Below are 19,296 nucleotides of genomic sequence, written 5' to 3' on the forward strand. Positions count from 1 at the left end.
TATTCACATGAAATGAGATGAAAACTTATTTCCACATGAAAACCTACACCTTTGTTCACAATTGCTGAAAATTGGAAGCAACTAGGGTGTCCTTCAGTAGGTGAGTGGATAAACAAAGGATGGTATATCCGTATAATGAAATCTATAGGATGAAATTTCTATTTAGTAATAGAAAAGCCAAGGAGGGACCTTCAATGCATGTCACTAAGTGAAAGAGGCCAGCCTGAAAAGTCTGCATAATGCATAATGCCAACCATGTGACATTTTGGTAAAGGCAAAACCGTAGAGATCAGTGGTTGCCAGTGGTTGGAGAGAGGGGGAGGGATGAATAGGTGGAGCGCAGGGAATTTTTTAGAACAATAAAACAGTCGTTTATGATATAGTCACGGTAGATACAGAACATTTTTTATTTGGTCACTGTGTAAAACACCATATACCTGTGTAACACAGAGATGGAACCCTAATGTGTAAACTGTGGGCTTTGATTAACACTGTTGTATCACTATTGGTTCATCAGTTGTAACAAATACACCACTGTGATGGAAGGTATTAATAAAAGGGGAAACTGTGGGCAGGAGGGAGTGGGGGGCGGTCAGAAGGAGCGTGTGGGAACTCTGTACTTTCTGTTCAGTTTTTCTGTAAGCCTATAACTGCTCTACAAATTAGAGTTTATAAAAAGAAAAAAAACACTTTTTTTTTTTTTACCCTTCTTACATCAATTGAGATCCAGCTCTGAGTTCCACCCATCCTGCTGGGAGCCGTCCAGGAGCTCCGATTTTCATTTTCCTGCCACAAACTTTCCCCGAGGTGGCTGCCTTATTAGCGTGGAGACAGTGAGGAGCGGGAGCAGTATACAGAAGGAAACGGTAAATTGTCCCGTACACGGTGGCCTTAGGAACAGCTCCTGGAAAGCTTGCGTTCTGACCGGAATCTCTTCCGTCGGCCCCCTGGCAGGGAAGTGCAGGGAGGAAGAAGGTCCCTGGGGCCACCTGCCCACGCCCTGGGTAGCCAAAAATGACCTGTTCTCCACCTCCAAGGACTGACTCACTCAGAGGTTACAGTAGATGTGATTTCCCCCGAAGCCTGAGGAAGATCCCCTGTTGCTCGTATGGTCACAACATCTTGGCCACACAGTCGGGTGGGGCTTTTGGTTTGCAGGCGCTCACATAGCCTGTGCCGGGAGAATCCGTGGGGACCCCACGCCAGATGCTGGTGTTAGAGCCCTTTGGATGGCGGAGGGGCGGCTCTTGCCAAAGCTGAAAGCCCAGTGGAGGAGGCAGTGACATAGCTATGGGGAGCGGGGGCCGGGGTGGGCACCCAGCCCAGCCTGGCAGTCAGAAAGCCTTCCCTGAAGAAGTGACCTTATAAAGAAAGATAGAAGAGTGCACACTGGCCACAGCAGAGGCAGGGGAAGCCGGTGGAAATGTTTCAGGCAGAGAGAGTGCAGGCCGGGAGATGTTCACTATGGAGAGGGAGGGTGAGGGAGGGAGGAAGGGCCCAGCCCTCTCGGGGTCTTATCACCCAGGTTGGGGGTTGAACCTTGTCCTACGGCAACGAAAAAACGATTAAGGGGCATGGAGGGGGTGACAATTTGTACAAGATATACATTTTGGGAGACGACTCTGCATAGAACACTATGCCTGTGCTGTGACCCCCTTGTATGTCACAAGGAGGTACATGCTTGTAGGAGAGTATGCGGGCATATTAATGCATTAAAGAGAACTCGAAGGTGGCAAATGTCTGTGTGTTCGAAAAAGATAAATGAGGATGCCTGGGTGCCTCAGGGGTTGAGCATCTACCTTTGGCTCAGGGTGTGACCCCGGGGTCCTGGGATCAAGTTCCTCAGCAGGGTCCCCGCAGGGAGCCTGCTTCTCCCTCTGCCTGTGTCTCTGCCTCTCTCTCTGTGTGTCTCTCATGAATAAATAAATAAATAAAATCTTAAAAAAAAAAAGAAAGCAAAAGATAAATGGTCAGGCTTAGAAAAACTTTAAAGATTTATCCTGTGCATACAGGTATTTTTTGCATGAGTCTTTAAAAACATTTTTATTGATAGTCCCATTTACATCAGTACACACATTTTATTATACAGTTTCCTGAGCCAATATATGTATACCTGTTCAGCCTGTGTTCTTAGCAAGATATAGAATATTTCCATCATCCCAGAAGGTTCCCACATGCCCATTCCTCCTACCATCCAGAGGCATTTTTATTTATTTCACCATAAATTAGTTTTGCCTGTTCTAGAACTTCTTGTAAATGCACCCATGTAGTATCTTTTTGTCTCCAGATTCATGTGCACACTATTTTTTGGTCTTCATCCATACAGTTAACTTGCACTAGCAATTTGCTTATTTGTTGTTGTCGGGTTTTTTTTTGTAATTTAAGATTTTATTTATTAAATATTTATTTATTTATTAAACATATGTGTGGTATATGGCTACCCATTTTCTACTGACAGATCACGTTGTTTTCTGGTGGAGGCCATGATACATGAAGCTGCCAGGAACATTTTTGTACCAGTCTTTTTTGTCAAATATATGTCCCCATTTAGTTTGGGTAAACAAGTAGAATTATTGGGTCAGAATGGTAGGTATTAGTTAACTTTACAAAGCTACCAAACTGGTTTCAAAGTGGCTGCACCATTGGATGAATCCACCAGTGACCTATGGCTGTTCCATATCCCTGCCAATTTTGTATTGTTGATCTTTTTAACTTGGACAGTATGATTTCATTGTGGTTGTAAATCTCTATTTCCCTGAGAACTAATGATGGCGAGCGTATCTTCATGTGTGTACCGACCATTTGACTATATTTTGTGACTGTCTGTTCCTATTTGTTCAATTCCAAGATGGAAGTATTTGTCAGACACGAATCTGTGGCCATTCTGTAATCTATCATCTCAAAAATGTTATATAAATTGAATCATACCATAAATAATCTTTTGGGCTGGCTTTTCAATTCAGCAAAACCTGGAGATTCATCCAGTTCATGATATATATCGATAATAATTTTCTTTTTATTGTGGAGTACTATTCCATGGCATAGATGTACCATCTTTTGTTAAACTCTTCACCCACTCAAGGGCATCTGGGTTGTTTTCATAACTTCTCATTTCTCTGAGATAAATGCCCAGGGGTATAATTGCTGGGCCATATGGTAGTTCTAACATATGTAATTCATGCCACAGTTTTCCCGCGTTCATATGTTGGATGCTCCTTTTCATTTTGTTTAATGGTATTTTTGAATTTCCCCTGAGACATGCACTCTGACCCGTGAATTACTCAGATGTGTGTTTGGTTTCTAAGTATTTGGAGGTTTGCTTTCTAGTTTGATTCCGTTGTAGTCAGAGAACACACTCTATATGATGTCAGTTCTTTTGCATTTTGGGGGTTGGTTTATGACCCAGGATATGGTCTATCTTGGTGTACGTCTCATGGGTCCTTGAAAACAATGTGTGTTTTGCTGTCATTGAGTGGGGTGTTCTCTAAGTATTGATTAGATCCTGTTGGATGGTTGATGGTGTTACTGAGTTCTTCTGTGTCCTTGCTGATTTTCTATATAGTGCTTTGTAAATTGTGGAGCTGATGTCACCAGCTGTAATTAGGGGTTTATCTGATTCTCCTTTTTGTTGTATCAATTTTTTCTTTTGTGAAAAGTAAAAATTTTACTGTGACTTTTGCAATGTCATTGTTTGGGGAAACATTTAGGATTGCTGTGTCTTGGTGGCCTGACCTTTTTGTCATTCTATAATGTCACTCTGGTACTTTTTACTTGCTCTGAAGTGTACTTTCTCTGATATTAATAAAGCCATTCCTGCTTTTTTAAAATTAATGTTTACATGGTATGTCTTTGCCCACTTACTACTTTCAATTTGCCAATATTGTTATATTGTGAGTTTATTGTGGACAGCAAGCCGTTGGGTCATGTTTTGTAATCCAATACTGATCTCTGTCTCTCAATTGATATATTTAGCCCAGTTAAATTTAATGTAGTCATTGATATGGTAGGTCTTTTTTTTTTATCTGTTTTTGCTTTTGTTTCTGTTTTTTTTTTTTTTTCTACCCTGCCTTCCCCTGGATTATTTGAACAACTTTTAGAATTCTTTCTTTCTTTCTTCTTTCTTTCTTTCTTTCTTTCTTTCTTTCTTTCTTTCTTTCTTTCTTTCTTTCTTTCTTTCTTTTAGTGGTTGTTCTATACATTCTTCTTGGGCTATTTATTTATTTATTTTAATTAATTTTTTATTGGAGTTCAATTTGCCAACATATAGCATAACACCCAGTGCTCATCCCATCAAGTGCCCCCCTCAGTGCCCATCACCCAGTCACCCCCACCCCCCGCCCACCTCCCTTTCCCAGAGTTAGGAGTCTCTCATGTTCTGTCTCCCTCTCTGATATTTCCCACTCATTTTCTCTCCTTTCCCCTTTATTCCCTTTCACTATTTTTTATATTCCCTAAATGAATGAGACCATATAATGTTTGTCCTTCTCTGATTGACTTATTTCATTCAGCATAATATCCTCCAGTTCCATCCATGTTGAAGAAAATGGTGGGTATTTGTCATTTCTAATGGCTTGGGCTTTTTAGTGGCTGTTCCACATGTTACTTCTTATATAGATATCACAGTTGAATGACGTTATCATTTTACAGTTCTAATCGAGTGTAGAAGCTTTACTTTCCTTTAGGCCCCTTTACCTTTTCTCACTTATAATAGTCTTAAGTATTTATGCTGCATCCTCTTCAAACCACATCAGATGATATTATCATTTTTGATTCAACCATCAAATATAGTTTAGAAAACACAAGAGGAGAAAGAAAGCCTGTGGTGTTTATCAAGATATTTGCTTGCTATTTTCTTTCTTCATTCCTGATGTTTCAAGATACTTTTTGTTTTGTTTTGTTTTGAATCATTGTCTTTCTATTTAGAGAATTTCCATTAGTCATTCTTTTGGGGTAAGTATGCTGGTGACAAATTCCTTTAGCTTTCCTTCATCTAAGAATGTCTTAATTTCTTTTTCACTCCTGAAAGGTATTTTCTCTGGATGTAGGATTCTGGATTGGCCGTTCATTAAGCACTTGAAAAATGTTGTTCCATTCCTTTTGACCTTCATGACATCCGATGAGAAATCCACTGTCATTTGAATTGTTTTCCCTCTAAGGGAAGGTGTTATTCCTCTCTTGCTGCTTTCAAGCTTTTTTTTCTCTGTCTTATGTTTTCAGAAGTTTACTGTGATGTCTAGGGTTCACATAGATTCTTGAATCTGTAGTTTTACGTATTTTACCAAGCTTGCAAGTTTTCAGCCGCTATTTCTTTGAGTATTTTTGCAGCTCTGCCCTCTGCCACTCAGACTCAGATGACATGCATGTTGGACCTTTTGTTAGAGCCCCACAGGCCCTGAGGCTCTGTTCATTTTTCTCTAGTTGCTTTTCTTTCTTTTGTTCAGATTGGGTGACATTATTGTTCTGGATTCAAGTTTATTGATTTTTCCCTTAGTCCCCTCCATTGAGTTTTTCTCGATGCAGAGCCCAAGGTTTTATTTCAAGTCATTGTATCTTTCAGTTCTAGAATTTCCATGGCTGTGCATTCATATCTTCTTTTTCTTTTCTGAGACTTCCTTAGTTTTTATTTGTTTATAATTGTCCACTGAAGCATTTTTAGTGAAGCTGCTTTAAAAGCTGTGTCAGATAATTTTAACATCTATGGTTTTGGTGTTGGCACCTATTGGCTGTTTTTCACTCAATTTATATAATTCCCTTTATTTCATTTCTTGTCCTTGGTGCAATGGGTTATTTTCCATTGAAATTTAAACCATCTTATTTAAACCCCTGTTTCAGCTGGCTTCCTCTAACACTTCCCTGAAAGGGGTGGGGGGGGGGCATTGCCTCATTACTACCATGAGGGTAGAAGTCCAGGTTTCATTCTCAGCTTCCATTGACAAGAAGGAGGTGCTCCTTATTACTGCTGGGTGGAATGGGAATTCCGGCTTCCAACTAAGCTTCTACTACCTGATACCTCCCTACCTGGGTGGCTCATTACTGCTCCATTGACACCATGGAGTAGAGGAAGTACCTCATCACCGCTGGGCAGCAGCAAAAGTCCTGGCTTTCACTAGGCTTCCTTTGACATTACCCTGGTCAGAGAGTGGGGGCAAGGGGCTCCTGACTACCTGGTGAGGCTGGAAGTCCAGGATCCCTGGTGGTCTTCCCTGACAGTGTGGGGTGGTAGGGGGCTCATTACTGGCAGAGAAGATGAAAGGCCTGGCTTTCTCAGTCACCACCCATGATTGGGGGAGAGGTTGGGCACCTCATTACAACCTGGCCAGAGTGATGGTTGGGCCCCCCCCCCATTTGGCCTTTATTAGTGGAGATGGTGAAGATTAGTGGAGATCTTTCTATGGTGTTTGGCTGGAGTAGAGTGGTTCTTATCTAAAAGTTTGTCTTACTTGGCTGCCTCTTTCCTGATCCTTTGGCTGAAAAGACCAGGCATTCATTTCGTTCGTTCTTTCTTTCTTTCTTTCTTTCTTTCTTTCTTTCTTTCTTTCTTCCTTCCTTCCTTCCTTCCTTCCTTCCTTCCTTCCTTCCTTCCTTCCTTCCTTCCTTCCTTCCTTCCTTTTTCTTTCTTTCTTTCTTTCTTTCTTTCTTTCTTTCTTTCTTTCTTTCTTTCTCTTTCTTTCTTTCTTCTTTCTTTCTCTTTCTCTACACCTTTATTTACTTTTCAGTAAGTTTAAATCTTTGAGGGGTACAGCATCACATGGATTCTGTGGCCAATGGCTTTCACAGGAAGGTTGCTTTGGAATTTGGCATGAACCATGCTGCTGTTTCCATGAGCATGAGTACTTTTCCCCAGATTACTCTGGTTTTGTTTGGTTTGCCACCAGGAGTTACTGTGTTGTTCTTTGGTTTGTACACATAGGCACATCGCTTGCCTAGATAGAATTCAGTTTCATCTCAAGCATAAACCCCTTCGGTCTTAAGTAGAGCTGTGTGCTCCCTCTGGTTCCAGAGACCCAGTTAATAGCTGGCAAAAATGGCCTTGGACCAAAGCCTTCCAGACATAGTTGTTGCTTTAGGAGTCCTGTTCTCAGCAGGCCGCACTTATTTGCACCCAAAGTTCAGCAAGACCAGGCTTTTCTTGGGGCTTTTTCAGTCTGTACCCATTGGTATTTTCAGGTTTTTGGCTCCTCGGGTCCAAGTCTGGGATATATGAGGCCAAAAGGAAATATTCCACTATGCCCACCATTGCGTCCCTTCTTGTTCTCAAGGTCCTTAGCCAGTCTGCCTTCTCTCTACTTTGCATGTTACCTTTATATATAATGTCCAGGGTTTATATAGGGACAAGTACATCTATTCCACTTTGCCAGACAATTGTCTAGTTTTTATGTATTTAACACCTAATATTTGTGTGATAAAAAAAATAATGTATAGAATATGTTATTATAAAAATGTTTTTAGAAAAAAGTAAAAATGGTATCTAATCTTCTCTCTCAGAAATAACCACTGTTAAGACTTTGGCAGGTATCCTTAGATAAGTTTTTTAGATGTAAACATTTTTTATTTTTAAGTAATCTCTATGCCCAATGTGGGGCTTGAACTCATGACCCCGAGATCAAGAGTCGCATACTCTACTGACTGAGCCAGCCAGGCACCCCTTTTTAGACGTAGATATAGGACTTTATTTTATTTTTAAAGATTTTATTTATTCATGAGAGAGTCAGAGGCAGAGACATAGGAAGAGAGAGAAGCAGGCTCCCTGCAGGAAGCCTGATGCGGGACTCAATCCCAGGACCCCAGGATCACACCCTGAGCCAAAGGCAGACACTCAACCTCTGAGCCTCCCAGGTGCCCCCAACATGGTGCCACTTGTTAACACTGGGTGCTTGAAATGTGATATAATGTGGACAAAGTTGGACTCTTGAATTCTTCTCCCAAATTCTCCTCTCCCCAAACTTCCCCATGTCAGTGAATGTGATCCACTGATCTCCATGAACAAAGGAGACAGAGGCAAACAAGCATCCAGAAAGGGGGCACATCCACATGAGGGCCAAACTTTAATCAGCCATGATGCAAGCCCCACCCACCTTCCATAGAGATCTCAGCCAGAACTGAAGCCTGGACTTCCCAGATCCGCTTACCTCTGATTTAGACATGATGCCGAATACTGGTTTTCATGTCAAATACTGGTTTTCGGTGCAGACTGTGAGTTCTTCTGTGTCTCTCTCAGTGTGTTTGGTAAGCCTGGGGAGGAATGCATCAGCTCCTCCTGCCCTAATGTCACAGAATAGCCCCTCAGAGTTCTAGGGAGTTCTAGACGGGGCTAACTGGGACTCTCGAAATCAGTTGTCTGTTTCATAAAAAGTTGTAAAAACCACACCTGGCTGAGTATCAGGACGAGTTTCTGATTTCAGTTCCGTCCACAAACCTTGATGATTTCTTTTCTTGTTAGAGAAGTTTCTCTTGCACCAATAAGCCTTATTAATGAATGGGATGGAAAAGGGAGGAGGTGAGAGCTTTTTCTGAAATAATTGGCAAGAGTTTAAAGAGAAGGAGGCTAACAGAGATAGATGTGCCGGTGCCGGAGAGCAATCACCTGCTGATGGATTGATGGAGAGAAAACGGGCGTGCTGAGTGGCTTTCACTCTGGGAGGGAGGCAGAGAGGACAGAAGGAAGGGATAAGGAATGAGCCAATCTGTGCCTAATCTCTCCCGATGGTAAAGCATCTGGAAATCACAGTGCTCCGTGCAATCTTCTTTGCCCTAAACTGTGAAATATTCACTCTGTCTTACAAACTGGGCATGATTCTGCCAGGAGCGAGCCGCCTGTAATGAAGCCGTCTTTTGCCATGTCCAGGAAAACCAGAAAGCTGCCTGTGTACATGCGTAATTGGCCTTTCTTGAGTTTTTTTTTTTTTTTTTTTTTTTTGCATTTACGCTTATCTGTTGCTTTCTTACGGTACAGGCATTTGCTGGCAAACAGGACAGGCAGGATTAAAATAGTTTCTGGTGCCAGGCACCCAGGGGCTAGCCTGGGAGTTTACAACTTGGTAAATTCCAATCGTCTAAAAAAAAAAAATTTCCTGTCGTCTTTCTCTTATTCCCCATCTTGGCAGTCATTTCGGTTTGCCCGTCTCGTGGTCCCCTTTATTGCAGAGATGCTAAGTTGCTAGGGCATGCCAAGGAAGACCGTAAATCATCTGCCAACTGAGAGAGCACTCTAGGCCTCACTCTTCTCATCTGTAAAATGGGGACAAGAACATGTCTACCTCCTACGAATTCAGTGAATTAATTCATAGAAAGAGCCTAGAACAGTGCCCTGGCACAGAGTAAGCCCTCAATTAGCACTAGCTGCTGTTACTATAATTACCATATGCAAAGGCAGCATCGTGCGCATCCTGTTTTCGTCTCTGCATTCTTCCAAATGATTACCTGGGTTCAAACGACTCGGACCATCCTGCCTATGCCCTTGCTCATGGTGCAACCTCGGGAAAGTCATGTAGCCACTAGGACGTTCCTCATCCTTCTCTGTTCAGAGTTTTACGAGGTTGCTCGAGTGAGCGAAGGCTTTATCTGTGTTTCCTTGGCGGTTCTCCCTTTGCGTGCATGTCTGCTTCACCCTGCCCCCTTCCTGCTCCGTGCACCCCCTCTAACCATCACTGCTGTTTATTACCTTTCCTCACTGTCACTCCTCGGTGGCCCTGGCAGCCTTCTAATGTCCCGTAGCCACTGCCACTGTCGTAGATGCATCTGTTTGCTAGATGTCCCTCCAGAAATCTTACACCTCGAAGAGTAAGCTAGGATGGAGGACATGAGATATCCTCCCCCATAGAGAATGAATTCTCACCGCCAGTGAGAACCCGGGCAGCTTGTGTGTGAGATGTCTTCCCCAGAAGCTTCACGTAATAACACAGAGGCGCAGCCACATGCTCAACGCGCGGAGTGTCTGGAAAGCGGTAGGGATGACTTCCTGTGAACGTGCACAGGGAAGAACCGGGGGGCTTTGAGAGGCGGCCCGATTCCAGATTGCTTCCAGCTCAGGTCATAGATGCTGTGAGTGCAGGGACTGGGCCAGAAGAATGGGTGACTGTCCCTGATCTGCAAGAAATGTGGATAAACTACGATTATGTCATCGGGGAGGATGGTCATTAAACTAGGCTGTCAGTGAAAGTGCCCAGCATGATATCTGACAGAGACCAGCTACTCCCCTGTAGGCGGCCTGTCTGCCTGCCCGCCCTCCTGCCCTCCATCCGGTTGTCTAGGCTCAGACTTAGAACTGGGGCAACTGGGTGGCTCAGGGGTTGAGCACCTGCCTTCGGCTCAGGTTGTGATCCTGGGGTCCTGGGATCGAGTCCCGTACCGGGCTCCCCGCAGGGAGCCTGCTTCTCCCTCTGCCTGTCTCTGCCTCTCTCTCGGTGTCTCCCATGAATAAATTTTTAAAAATTACAGAGAATGGACATTCCTATGTGCTACTGCAGAGATGTCAATCAGTTATTTCTTTATTCCTTTTTCAAAGTTGTGGTGGAGTACACATGACGTAAAATCTGCCATCCTAGTGGTGCATAAGTGTGCACTTCAGTAGTGTGAAGCACAGTCACAATGTTGCGCAAAACTAGAACTCCACACCCAGTGTTCATCCCCCAGCCCCACAACCACCATCCAGCTCCTTGTCCCTGTGAATTTCCCTCCTCTGGGTACCTCGAGTACGTGCAGGATCTTTCTTTTTGCCGCTGCCTTATTTCACGCAGCACAGTGATCACAAGGTTCATCCGTGTCGGAGCATGTGACAGGATTTCCTTAATTTTCAAGGCCGATAAAGACCCCATCTGTGTACATACTGCATCATGTGTATCCCTTCGCCTGCCCATGGACATGGGTTTCCTCCTGCCTTTTGGCCGTTGTGAAGATGATGCCATGAATGTGGACGTACAAGACCTATTCAAGTCCCTGCTTTCAGTTCTTCTGGATATATAGACTCAGAAGTGGAATTGCTGGATCATTTGGTAATTCTATTTTTAATTTTTGGGGAAATCACCAGCACCATTTCACATCCCCAGCAACAGGGCACAAGGGTTCCCATTTCTCTCATCCTTACTAACACTTCTTTTTTGTTTTGTTTTGTTTATGACAGCCGCCTTAATGGGTGTGAAGTGGTATCTCATTGTGTTTGTTTTTTTTTTTAAAGATGTTTTTATTTATTTGAGAGAGGAAGAGGGAAAGCATGCACAAATGGGGGGCGGGGAGGCACAGAGGGAGATGGAGAAGCAGACACCCCCCTAGTAGCCCCCCTGCACACTGAGCAGGGAGCCTGACAGACATGGGACTCAATCCCAGGACCCTGAGATCGTGACCTGAGCCAAAGGCAGATGCTTAACCAACTGAGCCACCCAGGCGCCCCTCTCATTGTGGTTTTGATTTGCATTTCCCTGTTGATTAGTGATGTTGAGCATCTTCTCACGTGCTCTTGGCCATCTATAGGTCTTCTTTGGAGCAATGTTTATTCAAATCTTTTGTCCATTTTTCAAATTGTTTGCTGTTCTTGAGTCATAGGAGTTCATTATATATTCTGGATATTGACTCCTTATCAGGTATATGATTGGCAAATATTTTCTACCACTCTCTAGGTTACCTTTTTACTCTATTGATTGTGATGTGCAGAATTTTAGATTTTGATGTAAGTCCACCTTATCTGTTTTTATTGTGTTGCCTGTGCTTCTGGTGTCATAGCCAAGAAGTCACTGACAAATCTGGTGTGAGGAAGTCTTTCTCTTATGTTTTCTTCTGAGAATTTTATCATTGAAGCTCTTTACATTGAGGCTCTGATCCATTTTGAATCAATTCTTTGATATTGAATATTCCTATCTCATAAGAGGATATGTATTTCCATTTATTTGCCTTTGTTTGTGTCCCTCAAAAGTTTTATTTCATTAAAATGTTACATGTAGTTTTTAAAGATTTTATTTATTTGTTCATGAGAGACACAGGCAGAGGGAGAAGCAGACTCCTTGAGGGGAGCCTGATGTGGGACTCGGTCCCAGGACCCCAGGATCACGACCTGAGCCCAAGGCAGACACTCAACCACTGAGCCACCCAGGTGTCCCAAAATCTGGCATATTTTTAAAGTCTATTTTTCTCTTATTATTTTTTTCTTGCTATTATGGGAGAGGTCTTTTTTTCCAATGCAATTTCTGTTTTTTATTCATATAAACTGAACAATATTAATTTCTATCTTGTACCAAATTTCTGTCTTTGTACCACACCACCGTACCTTCGTGGTACCCATATTTTTTGTTGATTATTTTGGGTTGCTATAAATATTTTGAAGGTGAAAAAATATGAATTACGTGAACTCTTTAATTGGCAAAGGTAGAATTCATTGAGAGCCTCAATGAATGAAATGACATGACATGCAAAGTCACATAAAGAGACATAAACTATCTTACACACTCATCCTGAAGTTACTTGAAATGCTCCAGCTGAGCAAGAAATGAATCAAAATAAAGAATTCATAACCACGGGTGACATAGTATAAAAATAAGGAAACAAACAAAAAAATAAACAGCAAGCAACGAAGTAAATCAAACTTAAAGCTGCTGCCGCCCCAACACTGCCATTTTCATAGTTATTACATTTTCTGTGAACATCAACAAGAATTATTTAAAGAATTGTGATATAGTATAAAAATATCTAATACAAACCCAATCTAGATCTGTATTTTAAAAGAAAATGTAATTTTACAACATTTAGATGAAGAGTGGGACTTAAAATTATAGGCTCAGAAAGAATTTTTTTAATTATGTAGAAATCCTTGCTAAAAAAATTTTAAGTCTTGGGACTCCTGGGTGGCTCAGCAGTTGAGCATCTGCCTTCGGCTCAGGACGTGACCCCAGGGTCTTGGGATCAAGTCCTGCATCGGGCTCCCCAGAGGCTCTCCCTCTGCCTGTGTCTCTGCCTCTCTCTCTCTGGGTTTCTTGTGAATAAATAAATACAATCTTTAAAACAAAATTTAAATTTGCATTAAAATGAATGATAGTGTCAGAAAGCCTAAATTCACAATGTTGACACATGAAGGAGTTGAAAAACTGATAACTCCAGAAGAAAAGTAGAAAAAGAATCCAGAAATAAACTTAAGGGGAGGAGCCGATGTCTCACTGATGGGCAGCAGGGATTGGTGTCCACCTAGGCAAGAGGGTGCCATGACTCCCCTGGGTTCTAGGCTCAGATCTAGCAATAAACTTACCACTTTCCAATGTGAGCAAGGCTTCACCGCCCAGAGCCTCCATGGAATGGGAAGTTTGCACTAGCTGGTCTCCAGAATGCTTTCCTTCTCATCTAGTCTAGTATGTGTGTGTCTTTGAGAAAAATAGAAAACATTACTTTTCAAGCCTGACTGTGTCAGAATCACCCAGGGAGGGTTTTATTTCTTGGCCCAGGCTCAAAGCTCTCTGGAATTTGGCCATGGAATTGTTTGTGTGAGGAAGGCACGCTGATAGCTAATAGATAGCATTTACTGAATGCTTATTATGTGCCAAGCACTTTTAAGAAACATTTTCCATTAATTTATATTCTGGTGTGTCTTCAGCTCGTGTAAGTTTTTCTCCTTTTGCTAAGCATTTTCCATGAACTCATTGTATTCAGCCTTGAGCTCTAGTAGACCTCCAGAACACACCTGCTGTGCCCTGTCCTTTTAGGTGATAGACACAAATGCAAACCAGGCACCTACTTTTTATGGTCATATTTTCCCATAGGTGTCATCAACATATTCCAAAATACCCTCACTACTGGCTTCTAGATTGCCATCAAAATGAAAACACAGTTTAGCTATTTTCACATGGAGCCCTCAGAGACCCTCCAAGAGCCCCAGAGATTCTCCACCCCAGTTGAGAACCATTGGATTGGGGGGGAGGCAGCTAACCCTGCATGGGCCCACCCACCAGTAACTAGGAACTCTGACCATCCATGACATGGGGACTTGAAACATGGTCATGAAGGACAGCAAAGCATTGAACAACCAACTGGAAGGCTATTCAAAGGCTATGCAGGGCTCTCCAAAGGGTCTTAGAACCATGTAGACCATCCACCCAGCTTCCCCTAACGTTAACAACTCACGTGACTTGGTGCAGTTACCAAAACCAGGATGTGATCGTTGGTACAATACTCCTCACCACACTGTGCACCTTCCTTGGATTTTAGCCATCTTTCCCTGACCCCCACAACCCCCAATGTCTTCTTTTAGTTCCAGAATCCCATCCAGGATCCCACATTGTATCTAGTTTTTATGTCTCCTCAGTTTCCTCCTATCTGTGGCAGTTCCTCAGTCTTTCTTTATCTTTTATGACCTTGACGTTCATTCTGGTGAGAACTGGCCAGTTATGTTACAGAATATTTTCTCATGGTTCGATTGTGGTTGTACTCTCTTGGTAAGAATCCTGCAGAAGTGCATCATAGCAGGGGATTCATGATCCTGACATCTTATTATTGGTAATATTGGCTCTGATCATAAGGTTAGGGTGGTGCTGGGTTTCTCCACTGTGCAGTTATTATTTTTCCCTTGTAATCAATTAATCTATTGGAAGAAACACTCAATGATTGCGAATATCCTGTCTCCTCTCAGATTCTCATCCACAGATTTTAACATCCATCCTGAGGACAGCTATTACTGAGGTATTTTGGCCTCATGGTGATTTTGTATTTTTCTCATTCTATCCACCTTTATTAACTGCTGTTCTTTCATAAAGAAGATCTGTTCCTTCTCCTCCGTTTGTTTTTTCCTTCCATTTATAACATTAGTATAAACTCATGGGTATTTATTTCATCCTACAAATTATAATCCAACACTTTCATGATTTATTTTGTTATTAAAATTGTCCTGGCTTTGGCCATTGGGAGCTCCTTCAAGCTGGCTCCCATATCCTTCTGACACCCTTGTCCCTTTTTAAGGAATGACTTATTTTCTGGCACTATAAGATGTTTCAGGCTCATCTTATATATTTCCAGCCCCGGTCCTGGAATCAACCATTTCTGTGAGGAGCCCTGGTTCCTGTGAGTGGAGAATGGTCCTTAGAAATGAAGACCTGGCACTAGGTGTGCTCATTGCTACTGGGATGTCATTTCCTGGCTCTCCAGCCTAGCTAGAAAAAAATATATATGCATTTTAATGCAAGCATACACACAACTTTTTCAGTTTTGTGTGTATCTCTATGTAAATACATTAAAAACCACGAGTTCATGCTGATTTCTCCAATGCCAGTCCAACAAGGCGGTTCATTCTAGATTTCCCCCATTCCTTATTTATAATGTCTTTCTCCAACAGTGAGAAGCTGGCTCTCATTATCTGTGATATATTTACTTATTTGCTTAGTTGTAGCAAGCACACAAGTCTCTGGACCCTATGACAAACAGATTTAATAATTAGAAAATAGTGTTTGCATATAGTTCTTTTTGTCTTTAGCCTTACGTTATCCAGTCAAAATACTATTTTCCAAAGTTCCTCTGCTTAATTCTTTCACTTCCCATCCCTTTAAATATGGTTATGTGACTCATTGGGTGAATTTGTTTGTATTTTTGTCACACACACAACACACCCCCCGCACCTTAAATCCTAGTTGATTTAAGTTATGGTGTGACTTGAGTTACATACTTGGGGTATGTAAAATCTTGCTATGGTTCTGAGTGTCAAAGGGATACATAAAATTAGCCCCAAAGGAGCGTTGCCCGTCCTCATCACCCCCATCTCATTCCCCTCTCCTTCTTTTACCCCTTTTTTACCTCAGTATCTTTGGTTTCAGGTGTATCTTTCCTGCTTTGATGGTGAGAAATTTTAAAATTAGGTCGTAGTAGAGGTTCTGCCTTGGAACAGTCTCATGGAGGAGAGTGGGCCAGGGACGGGAAGTCAAACCACAGGGGACGGTAGGAAGGGGCAGAGGGAGGAGTGACGCAGGGCCAAAGCTGGTGGTGATGAGGGTCAGCCTCTCTTTTTCCCACCTGTGGAGCTGAGGCTTCAAAGCATGGGCCTAGAACATTCCAGAACATCAGGGAAGCTGTGCGGGCGCCTGCCAGAGTCTGGAGGTACATGCTTCTCCTCCTGTGACATGTAGGCCATAGGCCCATTACCTCTGCCATTCCACAAGGTTTGAGAAATCCCCGAGTAAAGAAGCCCCCAGTCCCTGTCCCCCTGTGGGGGCTGCCCCAAGGAAGCTGGATCCAGGCTGACCTTTGACTAGTTCTGTACCTTTGGGAAGATGACCTTGTTTTGCATCATGGGCTCAGGTCAGCATGTGAAGAGGAGGTCTCCCTTTGTGCCCTCTGGGGTCACCGCCCCCCTCAACTGCAGTTCTCCCTGCTGTGCTCAGGGTCCCCAGTAAGGACTCACCCTTACTGGCTCAGGAAGAGGAACTTGGAGGTGGCGGCAAAGCCCAGCTGTCCAATATTTCAACACGACCCCACCATGGGGGAGGGGCATTCCCATTCCGGGCAGCAGCTGGAATTTCACAACAGATGCTCCTCTCAGCAAGGTGGCCCCGGGCAGCCAGGCCTCGCCTGCCAAGTCTTTCTAAAATCATCTTTGGGGAGGGAGGGAGTGCCACCTTCTTCCCCCTTCATCTCCACCCCAAAGCCACTGGGGGTTCTGCTGACAAGTCACAAGAAATGGCTGACGACTGACTCATCCCACAGAAATGCCAGAGGTCCAGGTGGTGAACTATGGTGTGCAGGGCTAACCCCAGGGCAGGTTAGCTGAGGATCTGGACTGGGCTCTCACCTCCCTTTGGTTCCCAAGGCCCAGTGCCTTGGGCAGGTCCTGCTTGGGGCCAACTCAGATGGTGTCAGGATGCCAGGGGGGCTGGCACAGCGGGAGCCTTGCCCAGTGCCCAGTGCCTCTGGCCCATCCATGGAGAAGGCCCTGATGGTCTTCAATGAATAGCCAGGGACACTGAGGCCAAGAGATGGGAGGCTCAGAGGCAGTGTTGGCGTGTTGGCTGAAATGTTCATTTGCATCTTGTGTTTACAGTGGGACGCAATAGGGCGGGTGACTCATTCCTGCCCTGTGACACAACCCAGTTGTCCCTTGCAGCAGGGGCTGGGTGGAGGAGACTTTCAACCCAGTTGGTGTGGCTCAGCCCTTGCCCAGGCTAGAGACCGCCCAGTTCAGCCACTAGAGTGCCTCTGTGGGTCCTGATCCCCTCTCTGGAGGGCAGGCAGCTGGTGTAGACAGGCATGGTGGGCTCAAGGTCGTAGCAACTGGGAAGGTAGGTCTCTTGAAGCAAGATCATGTTACAGTTTATTGAGTCTGCGGTCTTAGGGGTGAAAACACCAACTGGTGGTGGTGTCCTGGTAACTGGCATCTGACTGTGTCTGGTTAAGACCAGACTCCCTGGGTGTGGTCCTGGCTTTGCCACTTCTTTGCTATGTGACCTCAGGTGGAGGGGAACTCCTCTCTGCCACAGATTACCCTGGGCAATCCAGTTTCTCCCAGAGGTGACCCATCCATCAGCCTCTTACTGCTGATGATCCCTCACCCCGCTAGGATGACCCCTCCAGGGTCAAGTGTCAACCAAACAGCTGTAGTCCGGCTTATGTGGCTAATTCCCACTCCTCCCTTTCCGCACAAGGAGTTCATATGTCCTCCCCCGGCACTGGGCCTGCATGCTGTTGCCCACTCTGCTCTTGCTCTCAATCCTACCATGGCTCCCGGTTAGCACAGGAGCAAGTGTGCTGGCTGTGGAGAGTATTGTGACCCCAAAATGGCAGCATCCCCCAGCTGGCAGGCATCAGGTCTGAATAGGGGACTCTCTTAAAGCACCCCCCCCCCACCCTTGGCTTTGGGAGAGAAGGGAGAGCCCTCTGGAATGCTTGACAAGCTCTCATGTCTTCCCCAGTCTTCTCGTCTCGGTGGAGGTGGGTGAGCAGCTGGCTGAATGGGGATGGACACCTGCCAGCGAGGCCCCCACCCCTGCCAGCTCACCATGACTCTTAGAACATTAGCAGGTGGATCCTTGAGCACCTTCTGTCCTCAGAGTTGGGCCTTGGCTGCAATTTGGGAACACAGATGTTGTCCTGCTTGATACCGTTGTCTGGTTACAGCTGTGTGGGCTCTCCCAGCGGGATGCCCACCCCTGGGCTGCTCCTTACCATCTCGGGGTCTCAGCTGCCCCTTCTGGGAAATGAAGCACTTGAAGGGGTGAGGGGCTAACCTCTGAGCTCCCTCCAGGAACCCACGCTGGGGCTAACACGGAGAAATCAGCCTGCGGGGCAGAGGGGGCCCCTTGATGCCATCTGGACCAACCATCCATGCCCCAAATTCATCTTTTTGAAGGAGCCTGATCTCCTGGCTCTTCCAGCAGGTGGTTATAGCTCCGAGTCTGGATAGGCTAAGCTGGGGAGGGTCTCATTTGGGGGCTGCTGCCGAAGGCAGGCGGCCGAGGCCTTATCATGAGGGTCCATTCCCAGGATGCGTGTCCATGCTGCACACTGGCACGTCCAGGCAAGGCATGGGCCCAGAAGCCTCTGACACCAAGGAGCATGGCCCACGGGGGACATCACTGAAGCGGGGTGATGCTGAACAGCTTACAAAGGGCTCGCAGTTCCTCCCAGGCTGGGGAAGTAGGAGGATTTGCCTACGTGGGGCGTCCGGGAGCCCAGGCTTCCAGTCATGCCGCTGGGGCAACGCTAGGATGTCCCAGTTTTGCATGTCGTTTGCATGGCTCAGCCCAGGGCTCCATGCTTCTGCTTCTGGTTTCCGGGCCTGTCCCCGGTTCCACGGAGCTGGACCATTGCTTCCTTGGCATCCCTCCAGGACCTGGCGCGACGGGGCCAGTGGCAGGGCCTGCCCGGGGCGGGGGCGGACGCGGGAGCGGGCGAGTGTCCCCGAGGCCTGGAGTGGGCTGGCTTCTGCGCCTCGGGAGCGCACGGGGCACACAGCCGCTCTGGCATTCTCCCCAACAGCCCTCTGGGGTCAGTACTGTGTTATCCCCATTTCCCAGAGGAATAGACTGAGGCTCGGAAAAGAACACTTGCTGGAAGTCACACAACTCCCCACGATCGGAGTCACGCTCCGAGTCCGAGTCTGTCGCCGGCAGAAGCCAGGTTCATCCACGGTGCTGAACCATGTGTCCCGGGAGCCCCCACACGGAGCTAAGAAGCTGGGCTGGCCTGGTGGTGGCTCTCAGAGCGCGGCACCTCTCCTGGCTCCTCAGCTGGTGCCACAGCTTTTCCTAACGCCCCTTCCCCGTGGCCCTCCGGGTCCCTCCTTGGTAGGACAAGGGGGGAGCGGACCACACGAGGTCTTTGATGCCTAGGGACACTGCCAGC

General features: G+C 45.3%; 1 protein-coding gene and 1 pseudogene across 3 annotated transcripts in view; one reads left to right on the forward strand and one right to left on the reverse strand.

Annotated features, from left to right (window-relative positions):
• PIK3R5 (phosphoinositide-3-kinase regulatory subunit 5) overlaps positions 1 to 19,296 on the forward strand; it is a 66,477-nt gene that overhangs the window by 22,199 nt on the left and 24,982 nt on the right. The window contains exon 1 of one of the 3 annotated variants that reach the window (XM_072821157.1): positions 10,827 to 10,991. The exons of the other annotated variants lie outside the window; for them this stretch is intronic. The gene's annotated coding sequence lies outside the window, so the exon portion shown is untranslated. Of the gene's footprint in view, positions 1 to 10,826; positions 10,992 to 19,296 lie in introns of those variants that run through there. 3 annotated transcript variants of the gene reach the window in all.
• LOC140624995 (large ribosomal subunit protein eL33 pseudogene) lies at positions 6,722 to 7,053 on the reverse strand (annotated as a pseudogene).

Source organism: Canis lupus, chromosome 3, assembly GCF_048164855.1.
Source record: "Canis lupus baileyi chromosome 3, mCanLup2.hap1, whole genome shotgun sequence".
NCBI lineage: Eukaryota > Metazoa > Chordata > Mammalia > Carnivora > Canidae > Canis > Canis lupus.